At 40.0% G+C, this 23,809-nt stretch overlaps 1 protein-coding gene and 1 long non-coding RNA gene across 5 annotated transcripts in view; one reads left to right on the top strand and one right to left on the bottom strand.

Annotated features, from left to right (window-relative positions):
• LOC138933521 (homeotic protein ultrabithorax-like) overlaps positions 1 to 13,759 on the top strand; it is a 100,716-nt gene extending 86,957 nt beyond the window's left edge. For 2 of the 4 annotated variants that reach the window (XM_070296286.1, XM_070296284.1), the window contains one exon: positions 13,508 to 13,759. The gene's annotated coding sequence lies outside the window, so the exon portion shown is untranslated. Of the gene's footprint in view, positions 1 to 2,433; positions 4,440 to 13,507 lie in introns of those variants that run through there. The other 2 variants (XM_070296282.1, XM_070296281.1) reach the window with 2 other exon arrangements.
• LOC138933525 (uncharacterized) lies at positions 559 to 23,086 on the bottom strand. The gene is made up of 3 exons (XR_011446977.1): positions 23,010 to 23,086; positions 22,422 to 22,460; positions 559 to 690 (listed from the first exon to the last, which is right to left on the bottom strand). It is a non-coding gene; the product is annotated as an uncharacterized lncRNA (long non-coding RNA).
• Between the last annotated feature and the right edge of the window lie 723 nt (positions 23,087 to 23,809).

Genomic DNA, 23,809 nt, shown 5'->3' with positions numbered 1-23,809 from the left:
ATAGATGTACCTGATGGCTCTCCGCATTGAGAAATCGCGTACTTCCTATCGACGCGGTTTCCATACATGTTATAAATTGACGTATCTTTTCGAAGGCTATAATCTGCTATAATATATATCTCATGAATATATATAAGATGGTAATAATATTTCATTTATCGATAAAATGTTTGTAACCTTATATACATATTTTAAAAAAACAACCCCTGCTCTTAGTAATAGAAAACATAATAATAATTAAAAGATGTTTATACTACTTATATAATTTATTGTTAGTATACATGTATAGCTATCGATAGATTTTTGTTCGTTTTATCATCGACAGAGATGAGGGATCGCTAATAAAATGGAAAGACAGTTGCTACGTATAATTAAAAGTTTTATGGCGGAGTATCGGTCTTGATTTTCATTCGCGATCGGCCAACCGTAGAGAATAGCGAGCCGAGATTTTCGAACGGCCCCCCAGACACAGCCGTCCGTTTACACTCCCTGTGTGATATTTTGCAGGGGTAACCGATGAGCGTAGTCAGGGATGGGGTTGAATTTACCCGCGGTGCTGTGCTATACGCGGGTACGAAACGACGGCGACGACGATATGAGTACTGGTATCTACCTCTACACCTCTACCTATGCTTCTGCACTCCATCCCGCTTCTCCCCAACCCCTTGATGCGGCCGGTTTACGAGCAACCTGTGGTAACGAGAGCGATAGATAATAACTGCTCCCTGCTCAATTCTACTCTTCCCACTCTCTCTCTCTCTCTCTCTTTCTCTCTCTATCTCTCTCCCCTCTTCTTCTCTTTTCTAGACATACATCATCCACGCAAAAACACAGCCATTCATATATATACATTTATAAAGTTAATCGTGATTCTTTTTTATATCTTGCGATTTCTTCGAATGCGTTTTCTACATTGATTAAATAGATTAAATATCAAGATTGTACAAAAAAAAAAAATTCTCTCTTCTTCTCCACATGATTTATCCAAATAAGCAGCAAAAAGAGAGTATAGTGAAATTCATCTCTGTGATGTGTGTTCTCTTACTGATCTCTATCGTGCGCGCGATGTCTTAACACGACGGCGTTTTCGACGCTTTCGCGAAATTATCATTTAGACGTTCCTTATTTCTCGATAGAGAAAGTGCCCCCGGCGAATTACGCGAAATAAACGACGTTGTTTTGCAGCGCCATATCGAGAATCGTGTTTCTGGTTTTTGCGAGTTTTAAGTATGAGAATTTATGGCGGCTTAAAAACTCTAGCTTCCTTCGGAAATCCTGACAAATGCGCATAGGAAGGACGCTTAGGTATGTACGCCAGACTCCAGTTTCAGAGCGTCGCGTACTCCTGGAAAGGCGGCGAAGTGATTCTAGGCCGAACTGCAAACGGCGGCGTAAATGAGATACAAGTGTGTGTAAACAATTTCTAAGTGTAACAAGGGTTGCTCGAATCGTGAAGGGAATTTTGGAGAACTGCTCATCGTTCAAAGCCTTAATAATATCTTATTAGCATTGATTCATTTATATGTCACGATAATTTAGAAATCTATTAAAAAATTTAAATTTAAGGATAAATCAAATGAATAATCATTTTTATAATGGTATGTATATCGTAAAGCATCTCATAAATAAAGATCAGATTGAACAATCTGTGATTGTAAAATTATTTAACTTATTATTTAAAGTACGAAATCTCTGATTATTATTCTTCTTTTCCTTTTTCGATTTTTTTCGATTCAGAATCTTATATGACAAGCAATATTTCCATTTTTTCTAAACGTGGTTATAATATTACACATGTAATTGTAAACGGAAGAGAATGAAAAGAAAATTGTAGAATCTCTCTCTCTCTCTCTCGGCTAGCTCTCATTCTCCGTAAAACCTTCTAGATAAACCCCTTTCGCTCTTAACGTGAACTATTGATATCCCAATATACCAACACTACGAAAGCTCAGGCTCAACGTGCATGTAACCGAACGAGGCACCATGTGCATTCATTCTATTACAAAAGAAGCTGAACCAGCGTTCATGGTTCGACCCGTCGCGTCCCTAATACGCTGTATATATGAACGTCCCAAGTCGAACTTTCAAACAATCGGTCTCACATGATGTCATCTCGTTCTTCAAAAAGAGACGGCGACTATCCATGTAAAAAAGAATTTAGATTTTTTTCGTTACCAATCACTATAGATAAAATGCTGCAGATAATATTTAATGATTGCTAAATTTTTAATTATCTAATAAAATTATCTCTCGTTCATATATTATAAAATGTAATTTCTTCCGTATTTTATTATTACAGAATTATATATTTGTTCCATGTTCGCTCATTATTAGAAAAGAGTCAACGCTTTCTTTAAATATCTAGTTTTACGTTGATGATAAGACACATGGAACATGTATAAGCTAACTCCGTCGTTTCCGTTTCTGTTTCAGGTGAGTGGCAGACTGCACCCGCTGTCTCTGCAATGCCAAATAGATGGTCCATGTGCGTATCTGTCGATCGTCAATTTATCGGTTGCGGCGAATCGGATGCTGCACCCGGTGAGTGACGAACCTTCCCTCCACCCCTCCCCCCCTAACTCCACGGCTACCTCCTCGTAGCTCACTTTGACCGATATGCTCCCAGACCAATCGGTATCCAAGTACACACAGTATCATCCGTATAAGCCTTGCGCTGTTGTAGTCGTTCCCCTTTCTGGTCTCTCTACCTGTAGTTTCTGCTTTGGTGCGGTAGCATGTAGATAGGGGTTGAATTATCGAGGGTGGCCAATCAGCCAACGTCCGCGGGTCCGGGGTGTCGTTTGCGAAAAATCGACCGAAAACAGAGTCACATTCTCGACGTACATTGCGATACGCAGATTAGAAATTGAAATACGTAAGGAAAAGGCTACAATTATTTATAGGGTTAAAATATAGAATGTAGGGGCATCTCTATAATTCTCTCGATAGGCGAGATTGAGTCGATTAACGTTCATAACGGAAGCACGATTCCTTTTTTCCCGACTCAATGTACGAAATTATCACGTTTCTTTACAATTCTTCTCATTTTTCTTCGTTTGATATGTTCTTTCTCGAAAATGTGCACTTGATATTGATTTTGCGGTAAGAGGGAGAGAGAAAGATGAAGAGAAGGAGAAAAGGGATAGAGGGAGTAAAATAGAACGATTGCTATTGATGTTATGTTTTTGTTATTTTTTTTTTTTTATTATTATTATTATTATTATTATTATTATTATCTACGTACGAAGCGATACGAGAAAGCGTTTATATTGTTACCAATTACTGCTTTTGCTAATGGTAACTTTCGCTCGTTTGTTATAAAAAGACTGTTTTATTTCATTTCGCGCGTTTTATTAATTAGAGTTATACTAATTTGACAACGTATATAAGCGAGCAGCAAGCGAGATTAATCATAACGATACGATATTTTCGATTGGTACAAAATATATATGTTGATATTCGGTAATACTTTATCAATATTGTATAGAAACGTTTATATTGATAGATATGATGTGCGTCTGCTTAAGTACCTGTTAAAGTGGTCGAAAAGTGCGCGGTCTCGAGACGGATATCCCTTGGAAAATAAATTCGGAAAGAATTTTCTAAAAGAAAGTTCTTCCCCCACCTCCCTCCCCTCCTTTTTTTTTTTTTTTTTTTTTTTTTTATCAACGACGGTTCGAAAGAGAAGCAAAACGAAGATGGACATTACAAACGAATATTATAATATACGTATCTAAAGTACGTAGACGCCTGCTCTGTGTAAAGAGATCTGTGGCGCTGTCTCCTATAGAGTAACTTTATTCTAGTTAAAATGAATGTATACGAATAGCCGCTAAAAAAACAGAGAGAATGCGAGAGCGAAAGAGAGAGAGAGAGAGAGAAATAAAGTAATACATAAACGCAGTATTTCTAAGAGGTACGCAATGTTAACAGTTATTTATTTTGTGAATCTCGAAATAGGGATGATTCATTTCTCTGCTGTGCTATGCGTTATCAATTAGGCACGTAGTCCTGTTAGGGATAGGCGTTACTTTATGCGTAGTGTTAGTTATATTTGTGTAAATGTTTCACGTGACAAATTTCCTCCTTTTTTGTAATATACTAGAATATTAATTATTTACAAATTTTTGAATCCTCATTGTACGTAGTCCGACAGCGACCAGGGCCGAATTAGCTGCCTATGATTAAGATTATATCCCCGGCGTTCTTAGGGACGGTTTCGAACGCTATTGTAATTATTACACATTGATTATACGATTGCTAAAAAAAAGGAAAAAAAAATAATACTAATAAATGCGATGTAAACTTAATCACACGTCTTACGCTTCATTGTCTGCGGCCCTGGCCGTAGCAAGCCCATCCCGCAACCACATCCACTTTCCCCGATACCGTCGTCTATTACCCCCCTCTGGATACGCGGATCAGATTTTAGATACGAGTACGCGCACGATTATAGTTCTCTCTAAATAACGTCGCAAAGTAGAGAATCGAGACTCTTCTAGCGACGACGATGGCGTCTCTCTCATCGATAGCGCGCGCGATATTTATTATCGACGAGAAGATATTGCGAGCGACGCGTGTACACGATACGTACACATTTTTCCGGCGGGATCGTTATCAATTCTTTAACGATATCGCGATGCGACGGACGTGCGGCGCTTGCTTTACGACACTTAAAAAGCACTCGTTACCGCGGCGTCATCGCGGTTACAGGATGCGGAACCGCCTTAACCGGGCGCCACGTTGATCCGGAGTTGAGCTTTCCACGGACAGCCATAAGTCTCGCGCGACGCTCCGGGATATTAATATGTTATTGCGGAAAGACTCCCTCATGAAAGTCGACAAGGACTGCAAAAATATGTCCCGCGCGTCTCGGCGTCTCCGTGGGGTGGCACAACGCACACCCCGTAGAACGGTGGATGCCCCCCTATATCGTTCGCTCTATTCCTACATACGCGCGCCGATACACGCGCAAACGCACACAGTCGGTGTGACTCACACCGTACGGACGGAAGCCCTCGTTACTATCGTACACGTACCGGAGTGTGGTCGAATGGGAATGGGGAGGGGGAGGGGTGGGGAAGGGGAGGGGGAGGGCAGAATTCAGCAGACGCCATTTGTATTAATGAAGCTCCCGACAATGGTGCACGCCCGATGAATTATGTACCTATGTTCGAACCGAACGAAGGTACATAACCGATCTAGGCGTAAGTTTGCTATTGGCCTCACGCAACACTTCCTATTCTCTGATCCTTAGTTATAACTTCGTGAGATCCCTGTCTCCTTAATCTAAACGTAAAGCTTACACCGATTTTCGAAAATCACACGTTTCGGGGAGCTTTTATATTAAAGCGCATTTTATTTCAAATAAAAAAAAAAAATAAAATAAAAAGTTTCATTTATATGAAAAATAATATACTATTGTTTGGAACAGAAATGTGTATGGTATCAACATTTACGTTATGCAGATATAAATTTCTTAAATTTCATGTTTTACGCGTACTTTTTTTAAATTAATGATTTTGAAAATACCATTGCACACCGGTCAATTGACAATTTATAAAGCGTATATTAATTTCATATCCTCATCTAATTAAATACGCGATACTTCTAATTCCACGGTACAAAATAAAGATTTTACTTCCGGTTTAATATCGTATATTAACATTTATCAACGAATAAATAAAGTATGCGTTTTCTAGGCGATAAAAAAATATAAATTTGATCAAAATTGGGAAGAAGGAATAGGACATTAGCTGCGTAGCTACGATCTATTACGCGAAAAGACGAGTAGCGAGGCATCCATCTCGCCATGGCGCGGATAAAACGACCGCTTTACTTTGGATTACAGGGGGAGCAATTTACAGCAGGCGCAAGAGCACCTGTTCGTTCTTGAGGAGATGGAAAGGTGGGGACGCGCGCACAACGCGAGGGGTAGTCTTTTAAGGGTGTGGGAATAGCGTGCTTTGCAGACGTTGCGGTAATTGAATCCCAGTAAGTCCTTCTATATAGGTGTATCTACTTAAATGTATAACGCTGCTCTCTCTCTCTCTCTCTCTCTCTCTCTCTCTCCTCCATCCGCACCATTTTTCTTTCGCTTCTTTAATCTTTCCGCCTCTCTTCTATCTAGCCGCGCGATGATTTTTCTTTTGTCGACGGCTATATATCGTAAAAGATTTTATTTCGCGGGCGTTTCGACACTGCGGTGAGGCTACTTGACGTGTCTTAAATAGATTATTTTTTGCCTTTACTCAGTATCTCTTTCTTGTGTGAAATTCTCTTATAATTATAAATTTATGTCCCGTATATTTAACTCCTACGATATATTTTTCTATGCTGTGTTATATCACAAGTGTATACGCACGTGTGCCACTACAGTTAAAAACTCTTATCCTTTCGTTCTACAAAAGGAATTTTCCAACAATGGGTTGCGCCGTGCGAAAACTCATTCTGCTATACTCCTCGAGGAGTCTACTATCCCGGCAACGAAATCCTGATGTACGAGCTTCACGTTTCAGCAGCTCCTTGGCTCGGGCCGACTGATATGAATGTGTTAGGTGTAGATGAGCCTAGCGTGCTCCGCCCTCATATAATTACTTCACGCTTCTCTCTCCGTAACCTGGTGCCCTCGGATACTCTCTTCCTCCCTTCCCTTCTATCTCTCCCTCTCTCTCTCTCTCTCTCTTGTCAGTGGTGTTCTAACGGTGTTTCTATATCGTCGTGCTCTTGCACGGTGGTTTGCCCGTAGTTGCATGCACCGCTCGCAAATACTATCGTATCCCGCGCGCTTGGTATAACACGGGGGTCGGAGGAGGATTCAGTCGGGTTTGAGGGAGGGGGGGGGGGGTGTTGTACAAAGGGGAGGTTATTAGGCAACGCAGCACCTCATCCCTCATCCACCGTAACCGCGCCGCAGCGTGTATTATGTAACAACACGGAAACGAACTGTGAGGCGGTTGGTTGGCCGAAAGAGAGATAGAGAGAGAGAGCGGTCGTGTGTAGGATGGAGAAAGAGAAACTACTGCGAAAGCCTCGCTGATGTTACTCTCTTGCTGCTACAAATATTACACGTATTCGTAACGATGCGCTCGTAACTCTCGGTTAGTATCTGTTATTTTCACGAGTGCTGAATCATTTTCGATTTGAGCACAAATCATGCACTTCCATGCATTTCGGCAAGGCTAGTTAAGTTTCGTTTGTATTAAATTTGGGTAGGGAGGGGAGGGGAGGCGGAGGGGGGGAGGGCTAAGTCTTTTTTGTTTCGTAATTATTTTCTATACAAAACATTGTCCTTCTTCGTTAAAACATTTGTACATATCTCAATTTACAAAGTGAGATAAAAGTTTCATGAAACATTCTATATCAAATAGAAATTAATTTCATTCACAAAATCAATAGATATATGGTATTTGTGTTCTCGTGTATGTGTCTCTGCGCTATTTCTTTATCATATAAGGCGATATAATTTCTTTGAACAAACTCGCTCTATGAACAAATCTCGTTCACCAATATACGAATATGAAACTTTAATAATAGCTGCTAAGTTTTGAACGCATATATCTCACGGCATTATCAGAAATCTTAATTTACAATTGAGTTTAACGGACATTTTGCGGCCAATATAATGTCTAATAATTCTAATAATTCGCCGGTTTAGAGATGAATGGTGGGAGGGAAGGGTGGTGGCGCATAGGGTGAGAACGTTCCCTGGAGCCGTGCCCGGGAAGGTAGGGAAGAGAAACCGAGAGATGAGATGAACGGTGAGAGGGTAGGAGGACACGGAGAGAAGGAGGTACAGGAGCGAGGGAGAGAAGAAGAAGGAACAGGTCGAGACCGAGGGTATGGGCCGAGGAAATGGAGGGAAGGCCAATTAGAGGGCGGGAAGATTTATCTTCGGGCGACGGGTGTGCGGATAGTAAGGGGTAGGTTGGTCTCTTCTGCCTAGTGCACTTGTATTATTTCTTGGTTGGACAACCCCGTTCAAGACAACGGCGACGTCCAGCTGCTATTGGCTGTTCCTGATCCTTTAAGAATTAATTGTTGATTTAATTTCGCGTTTTCGACTGCGTAATTTAAATTTACTATTTTTATACGATTGTAATTAATTTACGTATATACGTACGTATATATCGAATTCTAATTTATCGAATATATTAATTTTATTTTATTTCATTTTAGCTTATCAACAAAATTAAAGAAAGATTTCATAAATAAATATTATTGTTTAAATTTGCGAAATTTAATCGTAAAAGCATGCAGTGCATTGTATAACTACGCAGAAAGTAAAATTTCCAAGCGTAGTTCTCTCTCTGCAAATCGTAAATTATTTTAATAAGAACTTTGACATCTTAAGTGTCTAGATGACGAGATCAAAGCGTTTTCTAGGTGATGTCAGTTTCTTTCAGTATTTACATCGAGAACATCTCCTACTAAATATACGAGAGACAATTTTATCTCGGATAATACTTGGAAGCGATGTCTCGGTGTTTTTATAGATTCACGAAATTAGAAACGGGAGGAAAAAAACAAGTAGAATGAAGATTTATATGTGTGTGCTTGATGTCATCTATTCTTAATTTTTTAAATTGACGTACTAGAAACTAACATATATAAAATAAAACGTAATAGACAAACATATAAAAAAATTAATATAAGATGAAATAATGAAGTCAAAATCTTCATTGTATCAATTCTATTTTCATATTATAAAATTAAAATGTAACAAATTTATAATATAATTATAAGAAAATATAATATTTGCATGTTACATAAAAATCAAATTTAAAAGCTACTCTTTTTGATTATGCCGAGAAATACATATCAAAATATCTTTCGATGTATTGTAATGGGCATCATGGAACGGATGAGATTAGAATAAATCGACCTCGAGATTTTCCTACAATAGTAGAGAACCTTGGAGATCTTCGAATTATATCTATAGTCTTCCTCATCAAGATTTTAGTTTACTACAAAAACCTTGAGGTTTATAGAGAAATGCGTATTTTGCTTTTTGAAACTATAATAATCCGTGACTTAACGGGACTAACTAAAAATGTTTGCGGAAACATGACAATGTCAGTGATCGGGCAGTCACGCGTTGAAAATTTTTTTCTTGTTCGAAAAAACGGAACTGCATTTCCCTAGAATTGGAGGGAAATAGGTCGCACAACTTCTCTCTTTCTCTCGCTCTCTCTACAAGGTTGTTCCACTTTTAACATGGCTTTGAAACGAACCGTGAATCTCGTAAATCTAGGTCTACGTGGGAGATAACTTTTTGTCGGTTTATTTTACACGCCACAAGTATTTTTCCTTTTCTTCACGGCGAAAATCTGCCGCTGCTGCTGCTTTGTTAGAGATAGATTAAATTAAGAAAAAAAAAAATTGATTAAATATCCCTTTTTATAAGCTTTCATAGAACACATACACTGTGAGATATACTTTCAAAAAAATTCGATATACATTTTAAGTTTAATGATTCATTATATTATTAAATGTAAAATTTGTAACATATTTTATTATATATTTAAAAAAATATTATTTTTATTTACTATCGTATCTATCCATTATCTATTGTATCTATTGTACAAGAGAACAAATCATTTTATATTTATGGTAAAGGATCCCTTTTATGTATTAACATTAACATTATAGTATCTGATTTTTTTAATTATCGCGATGTTGATAGTTATATATATAATTCCTGCCTTTAATATCTTTAAAGAGAAAGCATTTTCCCGAGATCACTGTGGAAAATTTCTCATACAACTAAGATTATTATAAAATGACACGTTAATACAAAATGGCAGACGAGCCATCAGCCTTACCTCGGCCTAAATTCGACGCAAGGGTGCGAGAACAAAAATAAACGGTATTCATTCACCCTCCGGATAGAAAACGGAGAAGTAGCTGCAATTGTGAAACAAAAGGCACGATAATCGCATTCGCTCCCCAGGGAGCGAGAAAGGGTGTGCGCAAGAGGGATGAGAAATGTAACGGGAGTTCATATTAAAGCGCGAAGAAATGTCACGTTAATTTGTAATCGCTTTTGCGGTTGGCTGATAGCCGCGCCTCTCTATTGAGTGAGATCTCGAGTCACGGCAAAGGGCCGGTCTTACTACTACGGCCAGAGCGCTCTGTAGGGGAGAGATCACGATGGTTATGCAGATCAACGTGGGGTGTTGCGGTGGCTGACAGCGGTATAATAACTTGCCCCCAGCATGGCATCGTTTTGAAATAACGCTGAAATAAAGCATAACCCTTTCCCTCCCCCCTCAACGTTTCCTATAGAAAATTGTTCGTACAAATGCCGCGGCGACCGCGTCTGTGACGAAAGCCGCGACTATTTTCTAAACTGTAACAATACTCAGCGAGGATAATTTCGCACGGTAATGGATTTCATTCACACGGGAAAGAATACGAATTGCAGTTGTAAGGAGCGCAATTTTTTTTTTTTTTTTTTTTTCTGTTCGATCTTTTATCGCGGAAGCCTACTAACAGTAAGAAGTTTCAATCTGCGAATAGATGGCAGTTGGCCAAAGGAGAAAGGATAAATGTTCGTTTGGTGAGTTTGGAGTTAGATTTCCGTGTCTGTGCCGAAGGAAAGCGGGGTGGGAGGGAGGGAGGGAGGGAAGGAGCGAGAGATAGAAAGTCAACTGGCAACAGCGTGCACGTGATGTATCGCAGCATCGAGCATTCGAGCATTGGCCGAAGAAGAAAAAGATCGAGAAGCGAAAGAAGTTAAAGTAGAGGACGGTGAACCGGGTCCGGACGACGAGCGGGGATGGTCGATTCTCGGGTGGCGAGGAGAGAGAGAGAGAGAGAGAGAGAGAGAGAGAGAGAGAGAGAGAGAGAGAGAGAGAAGAGAGCGGAAGGGGAGAGGGAGAGAGGCAGCTACTTGGGCCACCGACTAGGAAGGAGTAAAATAAGGGGTTGCTCGGCGCCGCCGCCCCATGCTTGGCTTGCAAACCGACTTCCGTCCTCCGCGCGCGAGTATTCAGACGCCGGCGGCGTTTTTACCAGAACGAAGCCCGGGCTTCGAAAAAAGAAGCGAAATATATAGAGCGTCGCGCGCCTCTCCGTCCTCTAGCGTCGCGCGGGCTTTGGCTACTAGAGCCAGCCAGCTATCACACAGCCTCTCGTTCTGTATACACCCGTATACGCGACGGGACGGAGTCTATAATATATCTCTCGCCTTATCTGCCGCACGCTGTTTACTGCCCGATAGACTCCGCAGATAGGAGAACCCTGTATCACCGCCCCGCGAGAGAGAGTCGACAGAGAGAGAGAGAGAGAGAGAGAGAGAGAGAGAGAGAGAGAGAGAGAGTCGAAGGAGAAAGAGAGGAAGAGAGAGAGGGAGTCACTTACTTTTATATATGTTGTTACTTACGTCAGTGAGGAGAGCACGTGCGGGAGGGAATCCGTGAGACAAGTTAGAAAATACTGATGGCCGGAGTGAGATACGAGCGACGACCGTCGCCGTCGCGGCTACGCGCAACCTACGGGCCTCTTTGTGTTGGAAATCTCGCTCGTCTGTCATGAAAAATCATTTGGCCGAATCTCGGCATATATTCCGTGCCCGCTCTTTGATACTACGTCGCCTGATCTACTATAGAACGCTTTGAAGATGGCGGCGTTTACATCCGTCAGTCGACGTTGGCAACGCCCAATTTGACATTTCAACAATTAAATTTTTTTACAATTTAATGCGTAAATATTCTGATTGTATCTAGATTGATATTTTCACACACAAGAATTTTATTATAGACGTAAACAAGGATAATATAATAAAAGATCGCGTATTGAAAATTGAAAATTTTTTCATTTTTTATGTTTAAGAAATATTGTATGCTAAAACATCATATTTTTTTGCGTATTCTTGTCATATCTCGCTCGCAATATGCGCAATGTCGCTGATATTTCTCGTGGAGCACGTAAACGAACTGGGAATTCTCTTAAGCAAGCAATTACAATCATGCTTTATCATCCCTTGTAGTTTTTCTTAGTGGCAATCTCTTCTATCTGCGTGAATAAATGTCACATGAATGAATTCCCACTTTAAACTACGTTATTTACGAGCCCTAGTCCGTATTCCCGATATTTTCCGAATTTATTACGAATTTAATACTGGATTTTGGTGAACGGCACTTAATCACTGTTTTAGCCTCCAAAGTTTCGCCGTTAATCTCTCGCTTTTCGACTGATACGATTCAGCGTTTTCGCGTCGCGCATTCGCGACATATAACGAGAAACGCGTACGAGATTATATGCCGTGCCTCAGTGTGTTCTATCACAAATAAAGAAAACGAAAAGCTTCGAACATCATGTACAGTCGTGGAGTAAGTATCAAAGATACACAACGAAAGGAGAAGCGTTTGTCCTCGCACCGGAACTTTCTTCGTTCCGGTTGCAGATTGACGAGCCAAGTTTTCTCGTCTCTAGAATTTGGGTCGGGCTACACCTCTTCTTTCTTTTCTTTTTCCTTTCTTCCTCGCCATGTCTTGCTTAGTTTTCATCCCTATCCTCTTCCCCCCCCCCCCACTGTAGCTTCCGAAGCGAGCTCTGGGCCCTTGGTAATTTCGCGGCGAGTTTTTCTTGCTTGACGTTCGGTGCCTCATGAAAGTTTGATGACGAAAGCAGAAGTTAAGAAACTGCGTCGTACTGTTTGGAGGTGTATCAGTGCCACGTTTCCGCGCAACGAAGTGACTTGACTTTGTGCGTAAAAAGTCCTCTGCGAATAACTTATTTGTTCAATAAGAAATGACGATTTTTCTTTTTCTTCCGATATAAATCTCCGGTAGAACGTTTCGCGGACGTAAAATAAGAATGCAGTTAAGAATGACTACTATAGCGATTATATTTTACATAAAATATATAGAATTAAAAAGTTCGACGATAAATCTTTCAAGAGCGCGCCACAGTTTGCGACATGCAAATTAAATCGAAATTCAAAAGCCATCTTCGCGAGAGACAAGCGCCATACTTGGCGTAGAGAGGAAGAGACAGGCACTGGGGTGAGAAGGGAGACCTTTGAAACGTTCCGTTTCTCCCCGTTCTCACCGGAAGGGCCACTCGGAGCAGCTGTTATCCCGCCGTTGATCGCACTTTGTTAAACCAACGGGGGAATGAGTCGAAGCAAGTTTTTCCTATCTCGTAACGTTCCCACCCTTTTAACTGTTGATTTTTGGAAGATAACCCCTCAGTGCTACTCGAGCATGCGGTCAAATACTAGTGCATCGTATGATTTTATTTTTCTTGTACTGAGCGTATGTTAAATTTCTAATTCTTTGCGATCAACTCTTTAGGAGTTGAATTTTATGTATCTTTTTTTCATATAGGATAAAGTGTTTTGTTAAGTAATAGTGTGTTTCTGTTGAACATCTAACGTAGACTAGCACTCGATTTGGATTCAATGCGATGAGTAAATAGACGAATAAATTTTTACAGTGTTCTGAAAAATAAAAGGGAAACTTTTTTGAGCTAATGCGCTGCCTTCTGTATATATTTACAGAATGGCCTCAAGGAATTGTCTGGACTCTCATCATTTATGAATCATCACCAGTTGGCAGTATCAGCTTTCGGAGTTGAATAAAATATAATTCAATTAATGTGTGTAGAAAATATTCGTGTAATTGTACAGTTAATATATTTATATACGTTAGAAGAATTGTTGTAAGTATATTTTTTCTTCTCACGAAAAGAAAACACATGTGCGCATCAGTCGTACGAAAGAAACGATTAATTAAAGCGTATATGAAATGTGTTTGTTATATTATTTAATTCAATAAATTATTATTATAGTCGATCAATAATTTATTATTTGTAATAACGTTGCATTTGACGAAATTTTTTTACGAATGTTCTCATTTCGGAGTGCAGAATTTTCAACGAAATTCTTTTACGCAACTTCGTTAATAACATCTTGACTCGATAAAGAATGGATTGTGAATATCTGAAATATGATAATAAATGTGAAATATCATGAGGACCGCGCGGAAAGTGCCTGGGTAGCTTGCGATCCCTCATCGTACAAAGCCTTCGATAAGGCCGCTATTGGAATCTCGATAGAGCAGGTGGAACGAGCGAGGCGAAGGAGAACGGGGTGGGGTTGAGCTGGAGATCGGATTTGAACCGTCTCGAGGGAAAAGGGCGAATAGGGACCCTTAGGATACGGAGGAGCAGAGAAGAAGGAAGATTTTGACGGTATTTGTGCACGTTTCGGCTCGTCCGTGTGCTTGTACACGCGTCTCTACGTGGGTGTCTTGGTTCTCCGGGGATAAAATGTAGATGGATGAGCCATAGATTTATACCAATCCCCGTAATATCGTATCTACGCGGAGCAGAAGAGAGGGGATGGCACGAGGACGAAGGGTGAAGAGTAGTTAGAGGGGTCTGTCAACGCGACGCCATGATGCATTGCGATCAGCTGCTGATAGCACACCAAAGATTTATTAAAGAGCTATTTACGGTCTGTTTCTGCCGCGAATGATCAACGAGAAGGAAAAGAAGTGCGCATATATGTAACTTCTTTTGACGTAATTTCCCATCCAGATCTATCATTACGATGCGAATTATGAAATATTCGTAAAAGTATTGTTCCCGAATAACGATAATTACACGAAGATGATCAAGTTACTTATTACTTATGCAACGTAATTATATATATATATTTCTGCTTTTACATTACGATGTAAATAAAATATGCCATCGCGAAGCGTAATACTCGAAGCATCGTAAACGATCCAGTATCCTTTCGCTTCACGTATCGCGGAAAGAGTTAGGGAGTCATTGAAAAAGAGAGGTTTTGTCAGAATATAGGATATACCGACGAGGATTCGGTCGGAATTGCGATGAGGTGGTGGAGGGGTAAAGGACGGAGAAGGGAGAAAGTTAGGGTAGGGATGGAAGCAGATATATATCCACGGCAATGCGTTACGGGTTCAGCTAAATCCGCCATGATGAATGTGTTGGCGGGAATAAATCCGCAATGCACACCCCCACCGCCTTCATCCTCCGCTGTGCCCCCCCCCCCTCGTCGCCATCACCTCTCCTGACCCCCCCGTATCCCCTTTACGCCATCTTTCCCGCCCCTTAACGATTCATTCTCATACACTCTCGAAACGCACCTGTCTCTCTCCCCCTCACGCGATTTCAACTTTACCATCCTCTTCTTTGTCTACCTCTCTTTCCTTTCTTCGCTATTCTAGATGCATCTTCGCATTGCTGCAACTGCAACTGAGCTCGCGTTACCGATATCTCCTACAGCGATTTCATGATAAAGTCGCGCGGACTTTTTTTCTTGCGACACTTATCATCTTGTCACGTAAATATTCCAATTGAATCATCGATATAACGCGCTATTGCGAGATGCATTATTTCCAATGTATGCAAGACAGTTCAAATATTTTCGAAGCTTTTGACCCTTTCGTTGTACATTCGCAAATTTTTATCTCTAATAAATCATTTGTGCACGAGCGAAAAAAATATTAATATACATTGCGTACATAATTATTAAAGTTGTACGATGTATATTTTCATTTTTTCAACGTAAGTGCTTTTTAATTATTATATTATGATATATAAAAGTTGTCACATATTTTCCTAGCAAAAAATTCTTTCGATGAGTATTTATGCCGCGATTTTTCATTCGATCGCTCTTTTATAAGCTTTTCAGTTTTTTTCTTGCATCCTCAAGATACTTCGCGAAAAATCTTGAATCGGGTTGCTACTGCAATTAGTATGTGCTACACTATATATATATATCGTGTATTGTGGCCCCCATGATAAAGCTGTATGGCATCGTTGGACGTAGCGCATGCGTGGCCACGCACGTGACCACGCACACACGGGTAGAATGCGCCTGATCACGCTCTTCGAATACCGACGTTTTATTTATATACGTCTGCCCGAGGCAGGTAGACATTTATTAGGATTTATCGATCGTATTATTTCACGCCCACCATATTTTTTTTTTTTTTTGTGTATGCCCGCTTTTAATGTAAGATGCAATAAGCGCGACATGATAGAAGTAATGTAAATCAGAGCAGCAATGTATTCGATAGGCATAAAAGACGGTAGCTGAATATCGAAAGTATCGATTGCATGAAATATAAATCTTAAATAATAATTGAATATTGCAAGATTGAAAAGAAGAAAAAAAAAATAAATTTAAAAAAATATAATAAAAGAGCTCTACTAATGTAAATATCTTACTTATTGCATCTTGTTATCAATTTATTGATCGCATTTACGTATTATTTTTATACTGATATTTCAGAATAAAATATATCAAAGAAAAATATTCTAATCTATATAATATGAAGTATATTTCTCGCTAGCAAATTAGTAAAGGATCATGTACGATCAAGCGTGTTTTTCACGGAGCGATTGAGCCATACGAACGCGGCAAGTAGACTTATTTAAAGCTAGTTCAGAGAAAGCAGCGGGAGATGGTCCAGAAGAAGGAGAAGATAGAGGAGAGATGGAGGATAGGAGAGAGGCAGGAGACGCAAGCTCAGACACACACCGGTCGGGTTATTTATTGTAACGAGGACTTATGGCGACAGATTTAGGAATTAGGGTATCGCAGCAGGCCCGGCCCCTAGCAAGGGTTTCCATGGAGAAGCCGTGCGATACAAACACGTAGGTGTATTCCACGGCATACAAATACGACGTCCTAGGGCATCCTACCCGTGAGCACGTATGGACCCACGTGATACCGCAATAATCCACAAGGATTATCCTCCGTGTTCAAGCGAGCGGGCGGCGAGTGAGGGACTATCTGGCCACCGAACTGGCCAAATATTCCTATCGCCGGCGGATACTGGCCGGGAAATCTGGTTGGAAGCATTCGTGATTCTCTCTCTCTCTCTCTCTCTCTCTCTATGTCGTGTCGGCGCAAATATTCTTCTCCTAACTCGCGTAAAACAGCGACTATTTTCCATCAAAATAAGAATACGCGTTGAGAAACCAAAAACTCGACGCCACGCCGAGTGGTCCTTGTTAATCCCGAAGGGATTTAACCTTCAGAGAAAGTTTAATACAAAGTTTTAAATCAGATAACTGTGAAATATATAGCCTGCGAGAATCGTAAATCAACACTTGTCCTGTCGGAAAGTTAAACCGATACACAATTTTGTCGCACGAACAAGACGAAAAGAGAAAGAGGAGACTTTAGAAAAATGACGCGTTCATTATTGTCTTCGTTACGATACGATGGCGGCGAGAATAGACTTTGACATATCTATAGTGTTCGCGTGTGGTGATGAAAATCGAATAATCGATTTATAATCGGTACAAATAAAACAATGTACGGTATGATCTATGCTAAATTAAACCGCGATATTACTTTGGACGTATCATGACTCATCCGCCGAAGAAACTGCGATGCGGTGAGACGTGGAATGAGGGGAGGAGAGCGAGAGGGAGAAGAGAAGAAGGCGAAAACCGCAGGCAGAACAGAAACCGTAAGTCTTAGGCGAGAGCTGCATGCACGATGAGTAGAGAGGATAAATAACCGACTGCAATAAGCCCGCGTGAAATTATGAATCCCTGTCAGCCCCGATCTCCCGTCATCGTGTATCTCGGACTACAACCCTCTCGCTTATTATTTTTTCGGGGAAAGAGATGCGTGGGTGATGGCTTATACGGGACCAGGGAAGATTATTACGATGCGCGTCACGTGCACATAGAGTGCCATCAAATAATGAGTTGCGAGGAATTAGCGAAGAAATTTGGAGGTAATGGTCCGCCTAAATAGAGATATCGCGTTAACATCGCGGTTCCGAAAGGAGATAATTGAAAAGACGTCGCGCCGACGTAAATATCTCTCGATATTTAAATTCATCGCCGTATCACGGTTGCGCAATACGATCGAATCACGATATACGGATCGGATGACATGTACTCCGATGCGAAATTCCGGAGAGCGCGCGGGAAGAGACACCGCATCGAGATACAAAGTTTTTACGCGCACACACGATGGTGGATGCGACATGGATGCTAGAGAGCATAAGAGCGATTTATACAAGTCTCACGCACAGGAGATCAACAACCCGAGAACTGTTTAGCCGATGCATCTCATATTTATTTATTGGTGGCCGGAGTATGCCGGTCGTAGTCGCGCGAGCGATTCTGGCGAGTGCGCCCGGCACGGCGAGGGCAACGCCTACCGACGCCGGCAGTCGGTGTATATTTCCTCTTGCTCCTTTTTTCAAGGCTCTGCGATTCCAAACGGCAGCCTGAATCGAGATAGGAACCGCGGGAACGGAGTTGCGAGACGAGACGGCGGGTGGGAATAGGAGTAAGGGCGGAAGTGACGCCGGCGCCTCGGCGGAGCCGAGGCAGGGCGCCGGTGCGCTCCGATGCCTTTCTATCGCGCTTTCCTCTTTCTGGCAGCACTATGTCTCCGTTACGTCATCTCTCCTCGATTCGCTTTTCTCTCGCGACCCTCGTTGACCCCTTCGTTCGTAGCGCGACTAGGTATTCCCGTATTCGAGCAACGGATATATTAAATGCGGAAACGATGGCAAATTCGATCGCCACGAAATACGAGAGAAATCCCGTTCGCGCGCTACCATTTTATAATTCCTTTCCATTACCAATGTGATCGAAAAGATATAATTTGTAATCTCTATTATGTATACTTTTTTTTTGTAAATTCTCTTTTACCAAACTTAGAGAATTTCAAGAAAGAGCGACGATTTTTGATGAAAGACGGAACGAGTGACAACTCCTAATGTTTTCTTCCCGACGAATAATTAACTGTCATTGGCGCCACGTCAAGTTATAGCGCGCTAAAGCGTTCGTGATCGTGATTTCCTGCCCTGATACGTGTCGACGCTAAAGCACTTACTCAAGGCGCGCGCCTTCTTATTATGTACGGTCAGTCGTCGTCTACGATTTCGATTACCGCGTGTCATCAGTACAAAGATGATGGAGAAGATGACAATCAGCTAACTCCCTTCTGTACAGAATTAAATTATAACTTACACGATACATTTTTATTATTTCGCATATTTTATGCGTCCTTTAACGAGGCGATAAAATCGAATTCTACAGCTGTTTTTGTTGTAAGCGTCAATTAAAATTGCTCACCGAGTTCGGAATGTCATTCCTACATGTGACGCATCTACCTGCATCGGCGCGTATGGCAGTCACGAACTCTTCACGCATGGCAGTTACGGGAGTTACCTCGTGCAAAGATGCCCGGCTATATCGATACGAGCGTCGTTCATGTACGTACACCAAGTCCGCGGCGCGAATATCTCCTCACCTTCCACTTCATGCCGTTCGTACCGTTTGACATATGGAAGATTAACTACAGGCACGTAGCCTCATCTGTCTATCTCACAGCGTGTAATCACGTGTACGCGACTAAGTGCATCGCAAGAGCAATCAGCGCCGGCCGCCAGCGACTCAGCTTTGATTAATTGAATCTACCCTGAGACACGTGGGCATACTTGCCTTATGCGCGCGATGACGGAAATAAAGGGCTTCGTGAAAATAATGATATCGAGATATGTATAGTTAATTATTACAGCTTGAGAGTCGGAATTTGAATGCAGTCGGATAATTCTCGATGACGAATGTATAGATATACAATATATCATTGTATAATTTGTCCGAGTCAAGTGTAACCGGATTATATTTTTATTAATAACACAATGATTTATAATAAATAATGCTTATAAAGCAAGCAAATATAACTCATTAAGCTTCAGCATGGATGGCAGACGCCAATTAATAGTCAGTAATTATTGTACGTTCACTATTTTACGAGCGTGACTTAATACGCTTACATATTATTATGAAAGTTAAAACGTAATAAATAATATCGAATCGATGGATATTATACATAAGTGTTTACAGTGTTTACACAATAATTGGCAACTTTGTAATTCCCAAGTCGCATTATCAAGATCGAAAGTGCGTAAAGAGCGTTTCAAAAGATAAAAACATTTTTTGGGATAACATTAGCCCCCGTTGTAACGAACACGTTTGTTAACGCCCAATCGTTTGTCCTCTTTCTCCCCCTTCCAACCCCTCCAATCACATTACACCGGTTGGCCCGGTTCGCCCGGTAATTAACAGGTAATTATTTATAATGGAACAATGGAATTTAAATTAATAGTTTAGTTTCATTAATAACTGCGCGTAATTTCGGCCCCGTGTGTGTCAGTGCTAAATAAAATATATGAACCGGTGAGCCCCGACGAGGCCGCATTACGGTCTGGTAATGTGCGTGCAGCATCACAAAACAGCAGCCTCCGCCACCTCCAGCCGTCGTCTCTCTCTCCTCGCGCGATCCTGTCGACCCCTCCACCCTCCACCCTCCACCACCCTCCACCCGACGATTCCCCTCCCCCCCCCACCACACTAGCCTCGCTAGAATATAACCACTCTGCACGTCACGTCTGTTATAAACGCGTAAACACGTGCTAGTGTCCCCCGGAATCTCCCCCTTCCTCCCCTTCACCCCTGTCCACTATCAAGTAAATAATGGCGCATTAAGCTTTTTCATTCGTATTTCGGTATATGGTATACGCGTTGGAGATGCGATGCACGCGTGCCGACGTGTATGCACGTGTATGCGAGAAATCGTCGTATGTTCGCGCGACCGCGAGTCATGTATGTATTGTATATGCGCGTGTATGTGTACGAGTGCGTGTGAATTGCGCGACGCACGCCAGCAGGTTGCCGAAGCCCGCAGCTAATGTGACAGAATTCTAATAGATTCTTATCGCGGAAAAATGTGTGTTAACGGGTGATAATTTTTCGTTTTTCCTTACGATTAGATACGAGTCTTAACGAAGAGTTGCAGAAAATTAAAAAAAGATGCCATTTATTTTTAAGTCGAGATATAGAAAGAGAGAGAGAGAGAGAGAGAGAGAGAGAGAGAGAGAGAGAAAGAGAGACGCTTTAAACTATACACAATTGAAAATAGAAGCTGTGTGAAATGAATAACATTCTGCTATAACTATAATCAATTTTTCATTATAATCTATATTTTTATTATTATGATAACGATTATAAAAATATACCCAATTATATAAGATCACCGATACCATTGTTCTCCGATATAATTTGAATTTAGTTAACCCATGCCTCTGTGTGCCTGCTTAAGAATGTGAATCGTTTGCGCGTGGCTGAATCTTATATAAGGCACTAATGCATTATCCCGACTATGCCGAAAGAGGCTTGCTTGGGTACGGTGTATGCAAGCTCGCGGACCGGAATGGAGTCGTAGGATAGCAATTTCGACCGAGCAGTAATAAAGCACGTCTGCGCGCCGAAATCCTGATGAATGGCCGCGCTTAGGCTTGAAATGGAGAAGCGACGAGCCTTCGCACTTACTCATTCTGCTGTACTCTCCTCTCTTACAGCTTCTCTCTCACCTAACTCCGCATCTCTCTTTCCTACTCTTACCATATATATATATATATATATATATATATATATATATATATTCCTCTCATATTTGATCCTATTATTCTTTTGCACTTTTCATAATTGAGCTTTTCATAATTGAGAATATGCTTAATACTAATTTATTCATATATTTAATTGACAAACAGCATTACTATCACCATCAATATACCATCACACGCTACTATAATTATTAATATATTTATAGAGTTGTTAGATTTATACGAAATTGTCTGTATATATTTTTATAAATTTTATAAGTAATGTTATATAAATTATATAATTGTTTTATATCTTATCACATCTTTCGTGACGTACGCGTTGTTTTATAATTTTATACCATACCAAAATAATTTACGTAAAATATGAAATGCAATATTTTAATATAATCGTGTACAATTAATCTTGCTTATGTAGATTGTTGAAAAAAAATGTAATTTAGAAAACATGTAATATTTATAATACTAAATTGAGCGAAAGACGTTCAATTAGATCAAAAAATTAAGTTTATTAGAATTATAAGAAGTGATTTTTTTATTTTAAAATACAGACAACTCGCTTCTATTTATCGCATGCGCGATATATGCATAAAATATTTTTCTGCGATATTTTTACATTAATATCTAAAGATATTTGCGGATAAGTTATTTGTGCGAATAAATTCCTAACAACAACGGAAAGTACGAAATATATACGTTACCGCAGATATATATATACGTTAAGAAGTAGAAAGATTGTCAAGGAAGGTGAATGGTATATTGGGCGCTGAAGCTCAATAAATCTGCTCATCCCGAATTGAGAATGTAAAATATATGCAGCTCGCGCGCGCGTCTGCGAGAACACGCGCGGAAATTTATCAGTACCATGCTTTCGATGGGCTGGTACTGGTTCTAATTTATTCGGCCCCGTTGAAGTTTTGGAGCATTCTTATATAGAGCGAAAATTTAGAATTCGCTATAATTCGGCGAGTTTAAAATATAAAATGATTCAGTACTCACCGGTCAGATGCGCAACAGCGGAGTTGTAGTGCACACGATCTGTAAAATACAAATATATACAAATTATATAGCAGTATACAAAATAATAAATATTTCGAAAACTAGTTATTATTATGTAATTAAATTTTTTACATTCAATCAGATATTTAATAAAAAATATTACGTAATTTATAAAGATATTTTTCCATTATTCATTTATACTTTTATAATATATTATTATTCAATTTTTTAATTATAAACTTTTATAAAAAAGATATTTAATGAAAAGTAATTTTTATATAAGTAATCTATATAAATAATTATTAATCTATATAATAAATATTAAACTTAAAGTAATGTTGAAATATTATATTTATATTTCTTATATTTTATTTATTATATTTATCTCTCTCTATATTTCTCTCTCAATTATTGTAAATTATTTATATAAGTATTTCACTTATCTTAATATTCTGTATAAAATTTATAGATAATTTTGTGCGCATTTTATTGCACAATAATGTTAAGTACATCACGCGGAGGTGAAGGAGCAAGTAATTTTATAGACAGAGAACGATGTAAGTGCTAAATAAGTTATAAATTACTTACCTCAAGGTTGCTCCGCCGTTGCCCGATGCCTTCCCCAGGCCTCTACCTCCTCCCTCGTTTATCCTTTGCTGTTCGTTTATGGCACTCGAAACACTCGGAAACAAAGTTAATTACGATCGCGTGCCCGCACTAATCAGCAGATTATTACGATCGAACGATACTTTGATGCGATTATATAAGAAGTACTGGGAGACGCGATCATTTCAATATTACAACTAACGATTACCGCGTAATTGACTAACTCTCAGGATTAACGGTTTGATAAACATGACGCTTATTCAAAGCAGATATTTCATACGATTCACTGATTTCAAATCATAGACGTATAATATATAGACTGCGCGTCTTTACATCTTCCGTAGTTAGAACGCGTTAAAAAAATAGAAAGAGATAGCTGCTATACGATCATCAATCTGTCTTTGTCTAAAGACGTATGGTAGGGTAAAGAAGCTTTTGTTGACTGGGAAACAGAAAGGTAGAGGGGATGAAAAAATGCTATCTCTGTCTAATATTTTAGCGACCACCACTATTTAATATTCGGTCTAGATATACTATGTTTATGGTTGAAATATACAAAAATACATCGATTTCGCGTGTCTTATGTATTTCTTGGCGATGTATCAATACGAATTTCAATATATTTTGAGACGTCCTTAACAAGTCATTAATTTGACTCACCCACTGTCGTGCGGTGTCAGAATAAAATTGCTGAAGTCAATTCGCGGATTTTTCAATCATTGACGAAATATCACGGATACAGAAGGAATCGTCATCGTGACACGTTTAATTAGTATATGCGT

The sequence above is a fragment of the Polyergus mexicanus genome, unplaced genomic scaffold, assembly GCF_030449975.1.
Source record: "Polyergus mexicanus isolate NDT 795.1 unplaced genomic scaffold, iyPolMexi1.0 SCAF_5, whole genome shotgun sequence".
Lineage (NCBI taxonomy): Eukaryota > Metazoa > Arthropoda > Insecta > Hymenoptera > Formicidae > Polyergus > Polyergus mexicanus.
This window is presented reverse-complemented; position numbering and strand designations above follow the sequence as displayed.